This window comes from Camelus dromedarius, chromosome 9 (genome assembly GCF_036321535.1).
Source record: "Camelus dromedarius isolate mCamDro1 chromosome 9, mCamDro1.pat, whole genome shotgun sequence".
Classification (NCBI taxonomy): Eukaryota; Metazoa; Chordata; class Mammalia; order Artiodactyla; family Camelidae; genus Camelus; species Camelus dromedarius.
This window is the reverse complement of record NC_087444.1, coordinates 20,813,648-20,825,000: the sequence shown is the minus strand read 5'-3', so window position 1 is coordinate 20,825,000 and position 11,353 is coordinate 20,813,648. Positions and strand designations below refer to the sequence as shown.

The window sequence follows — 11,353 nt, the reverse complement described above, 5'->3', positions numbered from 1 at the left end:
TCCTGCGGCCTCAGCAGCTGTGCCTCTGACCTGGGTGGGGCTGCAAGTCTGGGCAGGAGAGGCTTTGGGAAGCCAGAGTTGTTGCCAATGATTTGTTTCCAGCCTGGGGTGGGAGCCAGGCTGGGTTCCAGGAGCAACGTTTGATCAGTCATTAGGCACCGACTTTGCCCCAGCTCCACAGTCAACTCATCCTGCCTCAGGGCCTTTGCACTTGCTGTCCCTCTCCCTGGAGTACTTTTCCTCCTGATCCTCTCCTGATGTGTGCTCCCTGTTTCATCAAATGTCACCTTCTCATAGAGGCCTTCCCTGACCATCCAGACTAGTGTAGCCCCCGTTCACTCTCTGCTATACTGCCCTGTTTATTTCCTTGTTGACACTTAACGACAATCTAATTCCCTTGTTTATCTGTTTACATGTTCACCTTCCTGGAATGTTAGTTCCTTTGGGGGAGGGGTCTTTGGTTTCTGGTTCACAACCATCCACGGCTTCCAGCACCAGGCCTGGTGCACAGCAGGCACTTAACAAGTATCTGGTGAATGAATAAAGGAACGAATGAATGAACACCACTGCAGCCAGCTCTGTGGCAGGTTATCCCTGATAACCTTACCCCCGGGCTTCTCCCCTCTTAACAGAACCTCAGTTCTGTTTGGCAGCCCGTCCTGCTCACTAGTTTCACTGAGCTGTTACAGTGTCCCTTTCCGCATGCTAGTTACTCACTTCAGAAAAGACTCGTGAGGTGACTCTGGCCAGAACCATGAGCAGAAGTCTACTGAGTGGCGATTGGAAGTTCTAAAAGAGGTTTTCCCTTCATAAAAAGAGAAACAGATACAGCCATTTGATCTGGATGCAACGCCTGGTGTCGCTGAAGAATCTGGGTCCTCGGTGACATCACTGAAGGGCAGTACTTCTTGTTCTCGGGCGTAATTAATGCTCTCATTTTTAAGCCATTGTGAGCAGCAGCTTTTGTGAATTGCTGCCAAAGGCTTTTGAGCCATTGAGACGGTGGCATATTGCTATCCCTTAGTCCTAGTGGCAGCCACTGACCTGGAGCCTGGGCTTTTGTCCCCTAGGTGTAGTGGCAGGTGAACATGAATTAAAGAACTAGTTCCTTCCTTACTTCATCTGTACATCCAACAAAATTCCTTGAAAATCTCTGTACCGCACTAGAAGGAGAGAGGTAAGGTCCTGGCCCTGAAGGAGCCCAGAGCCCATGGGAGGAAGACGTGTGAAGAGAAACTGGAGCTTCTGCGACAGGGGTACATGAGGTGCCACGCAGAGCTGAGAGCAGGAGGAGGAAGGGTCTGAGAAGGGGAGGTGGCAGGGTGACTGCAAAAGAGGTTGTATGTGAGCTGAGTCCTGAACAAAAAGGAGGAGCTGCCCAGATGGACAAGCTGGCCAAGAGTCAATCAGGCAGAGGGAGGAATAACATCTCAGGTTCCAGAAAAGTAAAAGAGTCAGTGGGACCCCCTTTTAAACACCTACCATGATCCAGGCACTGTGCTAGGTGATGTAACATACATTTCCCCGTTCTCATCCTTCGGATACGCGTGCGAGGTAAATGCTATTAACCCATTTCATAATATGAAAACTGAGGCTCCCAGTAGTTGTGACCTGCCAAAGGTCCTGCAGCCAGAAAGCAGCAGAGTCAGGCTTTGAACACGGACCATCTGGCTCCAGATCTCATAGTCTTTCTCTCACCCCAGCATTCCTCCTTCGGAAGTGGACCCTACAAGACAAACTTGGAGCCCGACCCAGTGACCCACATGTGAAAGGGCCACAGCTCCGCTAGCAGGAGGGAGAAGTGAGAGACTGTTGGCAGAAGGTGTGCTCTGGTCGGGGTTGCGGTGAGGTGGGTGGTTGATGGCGACAGTGGGCAGAGAAGGGAGAATGTGGGTGACCTGGAAATGCCAATCTCTCTTATTCTGGGTTTATTTTAAGTTGAATGACTGTACTCCGGGTTGCCATTGCCTAATCATTTCCATTTAAATCTCCCTTACAGCTAAATCTTATGCTAAAAATTTACCGGCCCACAAATTTTTGTTAACCAGCCTGCTACGAATACGATACAGATGGCCAAATAAATAAAACCCATCGGTAGTTATGACAAGCCTCCCTGAAATGGTAAGTGGCCTTGGGCTCCTGGGATGTGGCTTCGAGAAGACTGACTTAAATAATGAACAGGAAGATGAAGCAAACATTAGGTCTCCGGGCATTGCGTGGCCCTGCCAAGCTGGCACCCCAGCTTCTGCAGACACCCTTAGTTGGCAAGCTCTCTTTTTCATGAAACACGGGGTATGACAGACACCCATCATCATAATAAAATAACCGCACGAGCTAATTTCCCAAGGCTTCGGTCTCGGCAGGGAAGGATATAATACTGCAAGCCAGCAGAAGCCAACCAAGTGGTGATACAGTAGTTCTGTTTTACATTACATTAAATGTTACTATTTCTGAAGGGGATGTCTGTGGAGCACTGGTGTTACCCATAGCAACCAGCTAATAAATTGTAACTTACACTGCCTCAGCTTATTGTAGGGGTGGAGAACAGCAGGGAGAAAAAAAGACCAAAATTTAAAAAAAAAAAGGCAAATGCTGGCAAAAATGCCACATTTTCCCTGCTCTCACCACCTCCCCTACACACAAGCGCACATGCGTGCGCGTGCGCACACACACACACTACCACAGATGCGGGCTGCATCAGCATTTTCTAGCAAAATTGCTTAAGGTGAAGTGGGACAATTAGCAGCCAAGGGTTTAAAATTCTTGACCTTCATATTTATATAGATGGTGCCTCTTTTAAAGCTCAGAAGGTATGCTTTAAATGTTTCTGACTCTGGGCGCTGCCCTTTACAAGGATGACCACGGGCATCTGCTCACAGCCTCTGTCGAGGTAACAGTCTTCAGCGTCAAGCCTGCACCTGGAATTAAGCTGTTCACCTTTCCCCTTTCTGTCTGCAAATAGCTCATGCCTAATTGTCCCCCTCCTTCAAACTCACAGCAGGCTGGCGAGCCTTGCTCGTTGCTACACTGAGCCTACTCTGTGGCCCCAAGACCAATAGATTCTTTCCTTCCATTGACTCCTGTTCCGGGAGCCATTCAGTCTTTTATGCATCCATTTGGTGTCTCCAAAACTTGGGCCTTGGGTCTGTATTTACACTTTGTGGCCTTCAGACAGTCTGTTCATCTGTGTGGGCTGATGAACTGTGTAGTCTACCTACCTGTCCACGTGAACAGCATTGAACTTAATGAAATTGCTCCCTCCTCTGAAATGCCCATCACTCAGCCACCTGGGACAAAGTGACCGACGCGCATACCACCTGAATAAGTGTCCCGGGCATCCTCTTTCTGTCTGGCCATCTCTGCTCTGTGTGCAGAATTGGGGAGCTGGAGAGTGCACCGAGGCTCAGACCAGAGGGGATCCCCTTGTCTCTTCCTCTAGGGGACCAGCACAGGGCACAGAGATGCATGGAACTTGGAATCAGGTGCTCAGGATCAAGAACAACCTCGGGTACTTAAGAGCTGAGTGTCATTTGGCAAAACCATTTTGCTTCTGGGAACTTAATCTCCTCATTTGCAAGTGACAATACTGGATCAGTTAGCACACGTTTAGCTACAGTAACAGAAAACCCAACTGACAACGCTTTAAAAAGGAAGAAACATATATGTATCACTGAATCACTATGCTGTACACCAGAAACTAACACAACATTATATATCAACTATACTTCAATTAAAAAAATTAATTTATTAAAAGGAGGAAACATTTTCTCATAAGGCAATGGTAGGAGAAACTGGAGACTGTTTCCAGTTCCCTGTAATTCTCTCCTGTGGGTTCCTTTCATCATCAAGTTCTCCACACCAGAGTGTGTCTCTACTGCAGTCTGTGTGTCCATCTGCTCGCCCAGACCTGCCAATCTCACTCATCCCCAAAAGCCCCTGCCTCCAGCTCCGTGCCTGGATGTGGTCAGAAGGAAGGGATGGGTGAGTGAGTGAATGAGGGAGTGATTCTAAACCGTCTCCCTTCTCATAGAAGAAAAAGGGAATTGGGGGAAAACAAAAAGCTGTAATATGGGGGGAATGCTCTGTAAACTGTAACATGCTGCAAAGTATTCATTACTACATTCAGGAAGGTTCCCGCCATAGGAGCAGCCTCTTGGGTGCCAGTGTGAGCTCTAAGGCACACCGTAATGTCAGTGCGGTGTTTGATGGGACAATGGAGGGAAGATATTTTTTGTCCAGGAAAAGTAGATGACTTTTGGCCCCTAAAAACAAAACAAAAACAAAAACACCCACAGTATAATAATTAATTACAAAAGTCAAAAGTTGTCTTTACACTGAAGAGATCTGATAGACATCCCCTTAGCCAAATAATTAAACTTGGCATCACAAACAATGAGGGCAACTGACCTTACGACTTCATGGCCTCCTGATGTGTGCAGTGGGGTCCACACGGTATCACCTGTGTATCTTCCCTCAGACACTCAGCCTGAATATGATCATGAGGAAGCAATCAGCAAACCCCAGGTCATGGGACAGTCAGCAGGAAAACCAGCTGGACGTTTTTGAATAATGTCAGTGTCAGGAAGACAAAAAGTCAAAAGGCAGGTCTCTTGCGAATTCACAGAGACTAAGAAGATATAACAACCAAACTGCAATGAGTGAATCTGGTTGGTTCCTTCTCACAAAAATGCTATAAAATGTATTTTTTTGACAGTTGGACTATACATTGGATAATCCTATCACACTAATGTTAAATGTCTTCAGTGTAATTGTCGTATTTTAGGAGAATGTCATTCTTAGTAGTTCCATCGTGACATGTCATAAATGTCAATAACTTACTTTGAAATAGTTTAGGGGGAAAAAAACCTAGACACAAATACACTCATGTAAATACACACACCGCACACAACACTCAGGCACACTTATGCATGGAGGGAAGAAGCAAATGTGGCGAAATGGGAGGGCAACATAAATATTCACTGTGCTGTTCTTTCAAGGTTTCTGTAGCTTTGAATTATTTTAATCTAAAATATTGGGCGGAAAGACATTAGCAGAGAGCATCAGAATCCTCTTTACTCCTCCAGACACTGTTCTGGTTAGACATTTACATTGTGTCCATTTTGATTCTTTCAGTTTTTATTATCATGCATTTGTCTTTGGAATTCTTCTACCCAGGCTAAATTAGAAAAATCAGGGCAACGTGTCAGAGCACACGCATTTGTAAGGATGCACCAGGCTTTCAAAAACATCAGCTGGGCTCCTGCTGCGAATTCCTACTGTTCCTCTTTTCTTTCTCTCTCTCTTTCTACTCTCTCTCTGCCTTCCCACCAGTCACCTCAAGTGCCCTGTGCATTTAAATGACCTTGGTCCCTGCCCTCCAGCCCTGCGCATCCTAGATAACCCATCCTTTGAGGCGAAGCAAGGGAAAAAGCACCAGTCACAGCCCCAGTGCCCACCTCCCACAAACAAACACCTGAGACTTGGACGAAAAGACAGCAGGACTAAAATTTAGCCTTAGATTATCCAGACCACAACAGAGGTGGGATTTGGGGAGGATCTTGGTGGAGGAGGGGCTCAGAATTGAGAAGCTTGGTCTGGCCTGGGCTGATAAAATGTAGATTAGGCCAAGCCCAGGATGCTAGGCCATCTGGCAGAATTTCTAGGAAGAGCTGGTCCCTGCTGCTTCTTGTCCCTGAAGCTGGAAGAGGCCAGCGTGTGTGACTGGCTGTTGGCAAATGGCCCTTCACCCCCTGGGGTGTCCAGTCTCGCTGCGCTCATTTACCAGATCTGCATACCTCTCTGGTATTTGGCCTTCTTGTGACTTCATTCCTCAACCCTCCTCTAGTCCACTGCTGCTCCCCAGGCAGGGCCAGACTTTTCCACAGACGGAACCAGCCAGGGGATGATGGTGACGGAGGCCCTCTGGCACGCCACCTCACTGGGGGCTGCCCCACATTTGAGGACCTTCAGGCCTGCTTTATCCATTAGGCATAGTGTGCAAAGCACCCGAGGCCCACAATACTATTAGGGGCTCACAAAAATATTTTAACATTAGGGGGAAAAAATGAGCTGGTAGGGTCAAAGATTATATTCTTTATTCCAACATAGTCATAAAATGTAATTTGTAATATTTTTATACAGGAAGCCCTGCCCCCTCCTCCCCTAAGGAGAGTGTGCCCAGGACCCTAGAAGGTCATGATGCAGCCCTTTGGGACTAGTTGGCTCTGCACCCCAACCTCCCCCAAACACAGGGTGCCCAGAAAGACGAAGCCCCAGACGCCTTGGCACCTCTGGCGACGTTTCTTTTCTCTCCTGCGGCTCCTTCCCCAGCTTTGCCCACCACCGCAGCTCTAGGACTCACATTTTTATGAATCTGCAGCAAAATGAGACAAATAAGAACGATGTGATGAGTTGAGTTTATACTACTTACGAGACTGTTCTTTTTTTTCTGAAAGTGTGTATTTCTTTATTTTCTTTCTTTTTAAAAAAATTTCTGATACTAAAATGCTTTTTTCATCTCTAAAATTATGATAATGGCAGATGATATTTTGAAGGATTGTTATCTCACAAAACATAAAAGTTGGCGTCCCTTGTGTGGGTCCTGCCCTCCCCCACAATTCCGTGGACATTGTGCTGGTCTGAGCTACCTTCAGCTTATTTTCAAGACTTACCTCTCCCGGCTCATCTTCCATGAAGCCCTGGCTGGCTGGCTCCAGGCTCTAGGCTCTGCCGGTCCCTACATCACTTCCAGCACAATACTCACTTCCTCTTGCCCCACTAGTGTTTTCTTGACCGAAGCCACAACTAGGCATCCCCAGGGAGACAGGATGGCACCTTACTTCTGTGTGTCTCCTCCCCTTGGCACGATGCCTGGCACACAGGAACTGCTCAATCAATCTTTGTTGAATGAACGATGAAACATACCAATTCCCAGAAAAATTAAGCTAATGGATAGAATTTCTCCAGCTTTTTGTTTTTCCTCTACATTTTTATTAAATCTTTGGCACCTGCTATTGCTTGTCCACTGGCCAGTGCTAGCAGATGACAGAGAGAATTAGCAAGTAGCAAATGAATATTAATGGACCCAGACGTAGCCGCTGGTGCTTAGTTTGACAGCTTGTTTTTTCTATGGACAGGTGTTTGGGCTTATGGTTGTGGTTTTATATTGTGTGTTAGTGTCTGGAAATTTAATTAAATGTAACATTTCTAAGCAACTTAAGCATACAGTAGCTAAATGTGTAATTTTGTACTATATCATAGGTTGTATTTTGGACTGAAATAGATCAATATTTCATGGTGTTCTGCAAAGGATACTATGACTGATAGGAGCTCCCCTGCAGGAAAACACTAGAGACTAGAAGACAGAGGACCACTGTCCTGGTGCAAGTGTGGGCACTGGGGGCAGATTTTTAAAGGGAGAGTAAAAGGAAGCGGGAAGTGGTACCCAGGAAGGGGGGTTGGAGAGGTTTGTACGAGGCCAGGGCAAACGCTCTGCCCCCGTCCCTCCCTCCCATTGCTTGGGTCTGAGAATGTAATTCTCTCTTGTTTGTTTAGGTGCATCTGTATTAATGTCTGTGTGTGTTGAGGGTGTGGCAAATAATTAGAGCAATTATTGGGTGAAGAAGAAAAGGCTTCGGTCCTTCTCAGGGTGAATCTTCCCACATTCAGCTCTGATCCTGTCACTCGTCTGTTGAGAAAATCCCCGGGGGCACCATTTTCAGCCTGAGCAGCCTCATTTCTTGTCTAGTGTTTAAGGTGTCTCAAATCCAGCCCCAGTGTAACTCTCCTTCAGTATCTCCACTGCGCCTCCACACACGCTCTGTAGGCCAGCTGGACGGAATGCACCGCCTGGCTTTCCAGTCCAGTCTGCTTTCTTGATTCTAGTACAGTCTCCTTTTTTTCTGGATCTGGGAAGTCCTTCAGTCTATCTCCAAAAATCTTACCTGCTTTTCAAGACCCAGCCTCTATTCTACTTCATGGAGACTAGCCCAGTGTCCCCCAGTGGGTGTCATCACTGTCTTCTTTGACCTCCTGCATCTCTTTCCAGGCACTTAACATAGTCTGCTTTCTAGAATAGTAATTTCTATATTTTATTATCCCCATGCCCCAGAGCAGACACACATAGATCTGTTACAAGAAAGTCATGGTAAGGGAGTTTTATTCATCTGTGTCTAATACCACGCCTGGCACTTTGATCTCATTTTATCTCTGTTGCGTTGAATTGAATTGGTGTCCTCGATAAGGCCCAGCTGAATGCTGCATCTATTTTGCTCATATTCTGTGTATCAGAATTCTTCCAGCTGCAAGTCACAGATGAACCAACACAACAGGGCAGCATCAATAAGGAAAGTAAATAACAGTATCTCACCTTCTAAGATGTCAGGAGGTAGGGAGGCTCCTGGGTTGAGTTCAGTGGCTCAGTGACATCATTAAAGACCTCCCTTCTTCGGCATGGGAGCCACCCCTGAACTGGTCACAGTGCGGCTGCTCAGGCCCAGGTTCTGTACTCAGATCCAACACCAGGGAGCTAAGAAAAGAAATATCCTTTCTATGATGCTCTGTTTATCACAAGGGAAAATCTTTTCTACGAGACTGCTGGCAGATCTCCCCTCTCCACAAACATATTATTGATCAGAATTGTAACACATGTCCAGGTCTAAAACAATTGCTGGCAAAGGGAACAGAATTATCCCGATTGGCTCAGGCTAATAGAGATTCGCAGCCTTGGTCAGGGAAAAGGTGCAGACTCCCCTAAGCACTTGGGCCACCAGATGTCTAAACAAAACTGGGTTTGGTGTTGAGGCGGAAGTAAGAAATAGCTTTGTCCAGGCACAGTTGTGTCTGCCAAAGTCAGTCTACGTTACAGACTATACAAAGCCTGCAACTACCAGAGCAGGAGACCTGAGCTCTCAGATAGCAATGCGGAGGATGGGCACCCTCACCTCCCACAGGGAGGTCACACAATGGTTACCATTCATTTCTTGCCCCTTCCTCCTCCAACTTCCAACACCTCCTCCCCTATCCTCAAGCTCAGCCAATGACTTACCTAGGAAACATAAGTAAAGAAGTTCCAAATTCTTCTACCTACATCTACTCACCAGCTTACATCACTGCCCACATTCCATTGTGCCTCTCCTCCCACATGACGGATGGTCCATTCTTGTTCCCAGCCAAGGGCAGTGCCTGCACTTGGACCCTAAGTTTCAGTCCCTCTCTACTGAAGGACGTCATCCGGCCAATCTCCTTTCTGTCTCCTGCATCACTTGACTGGATTTTCCTCTCTCCTCTAGATCATTCTCATCCATGAACAACATGCACCCAAACTTAAAATGCCCTCCTTGACGGCACATCCTTCTACCACCACGGATGCATTTCCCTAGTTCCCCTTATATCAGAATCCCTCCAAAGGGGTATCTATGACCATGCTCCAATTCCTCTCCTCCCAGTCACTCTTTTTTTTTAAAATCATTATTATTGAAGTATAGTCAATTTATAATGTGTTAATTTCTGGTGTACAGCATAGTGATTCATTCATACACGTATATGCATGTTCCTTTTTATATTCTCTTTCATTGTAGGCCATTACAAGATATTGAATACAGTTCCCTGTGCTGTACAGTAGGACCATGTTGTTTATCTATTTTATATACAGCACTCCCATTCACTCTTCAACTCCTCCTGAGCAGGCTTCCACCCTTCTCACTCCACTAAAACTCTCCTTCTTGAGGTAACTAAAGATGTTTATGGACTAAATACAGCCAACGATTCTCAGTCCTCATCTTGCTGGATCTGTTAGAAGTATTCAACGTAATCAATTCCTTCTTTCTACCAGTAACACAGCATCTGTGACTTGGTTCCCAGGACACCACACATAGGACACCACACATGCCTGGTTTTTTCTCCTATTGCACCAGCAGATCCTTCTCTGTCATATTTGTGATCCATCTTCCTTTCTAAATGTTATGGTGTCCTGGGGCTCAATCCTACAATTCCTTATCCTGACCTAAACTCACACCCTCAGTGCTCTCATCAGCCTCATGGATTTAGCTATCAGTGCTATGCTGATGACTCCCAAGGGGTGTTTGCAGCCTGGACATCCCCACTGGATTCTACACTCAGACATCCAACTGCCTACTTGACATCCTAATCTGAATGTCCATATGACAGTTCAGATTGCACATGATTGTACCAGTTATCTATTGCTCCATCACAAATCCTAAAGCTCACTGGCAGTGTGGACAGACTCAGCTGGATGGTTCGCCTGCTGGCCTCTCAGGAGACTGAAGTCCTCTGGAGGATTTACTTGGACTGGACAGTTTAAGATGCCCTCATTACATGTCTGACCGTTAGTCGAAGCTCTTGGTTGTCCTCCACATGACTCTCCTACAGAACAGCCTGGGCTGCTTCTATGGCTGAAGCAGGCTTCTAAGAGGACAAGTCCCAACGTACAAACCCCAGTGCATGACTCATTGAGGGCTATTGAGGTCTTAACCTCTCATAAAGCCCAAAACAGAACTCATAGCACTTACCATAAATGGCGACTTTATCCTTTGGCTCAGGCCAATTCTACAACTCCTCTCTTGTTTTCACAGTTCTCATGGACTCCATCATCAAATTCTGTCAGCTCCTCCTAAAAAACCATATCCTGAATCCAGCCTCTTCTTGCCACCTCCTTTCTACCACCGGATCCAGGCCACCTGCATGTCTATTGCACTGGCTTTTAGTTGGTCTCCCTGCTGCCACTCTGACCCCTGTGGTCTGTTCCCAAATCATCAGCCTGAGCAACCCTGTTCAAACATTAATCGGATGATTTCACTGCTCTCCTTAAAACTCTCCCAAGTTTTTACAATGGTCAACAAGTTCCTACACGATTGCACTCCTTGCTCCCACCCTTCCCTCCTGCACACACATAACATTACCTCTTTGACCTCATTTCCAAATATTCTCCCTTCCTCACTTAGCTGCAGCCATGCCAGCCTCCCAGATGCTTCTCAGCCATACCTGGTACACTCCTGGCTCAGGGCCTTTGCACTTGCTGTCCCCCTGCTCAGAAGCCTCTTTCCTCAGACATCTGCAGGCTGGGCTCTTCATTCAAATGTCAATTTCCAGGGAGTGTCAACTGATTTAAAATTGCTGCCCCCCCCCTCCAGCACTCCTGTCCCCTCCCTGGTTTTCTTCTTCTCACAGCCCATTTTAACATCTAACATCCTACCTGCTTTACTTGTTCATTTGTTTCTTGTCTGTCTCTCCCTCTGAGAATGTTAACTCCATGAGAGCAGGTTTTCTTTTTGTCTGTTTTGGTCCCCCAGCACCCAGAACAGAGCCTGGCATTTAGTAGGTGTTTTTTCAGATT

General features: G+C 46.6%; 2 long non-coding RNA genes across 2 annotated transcripts in view; one reads left to right on the top strand and one right to left on the bottom strand.

Moving 5' to 3' along the window:
* Positions 1–2,130, top strand: part of LOC116154706 (uncharacterized) — a 41,207-nt gene extending 39,077 nt beyond the window's left edge. Inside the window, exons 5-6 of the long non-coding RNA XR_004138643.2 lie at positions 1,704–1,822; positions 2,000–2,130. This is a non-coding gene — a long non-coding RNA (uncharacterized LOC116154706). The remainder of the gene's footprint in view (positions 1–1,703; positions 1,823–1,999) is intronic.
* Positions 2,131–6,155: 4,025 nt separating this feature from the next.
* On the bottom strand, positions 6,156–10,727 carry LOC116154705 (uncharacterized). Its single transcript, XR_004138642.2, has 3 exons — positions 10,530–10,727; positions 8,369–8,527; positions 6,156–6,373 (listed from the first exon to the last, which is right to left on the bottom strand). It is a non-coding gene; the product is annotated as an uncharacterized LOC116154705 (long non-coding RNA).
* Positions 10,728–11,353: the final 626 nt, after the last annotated feature.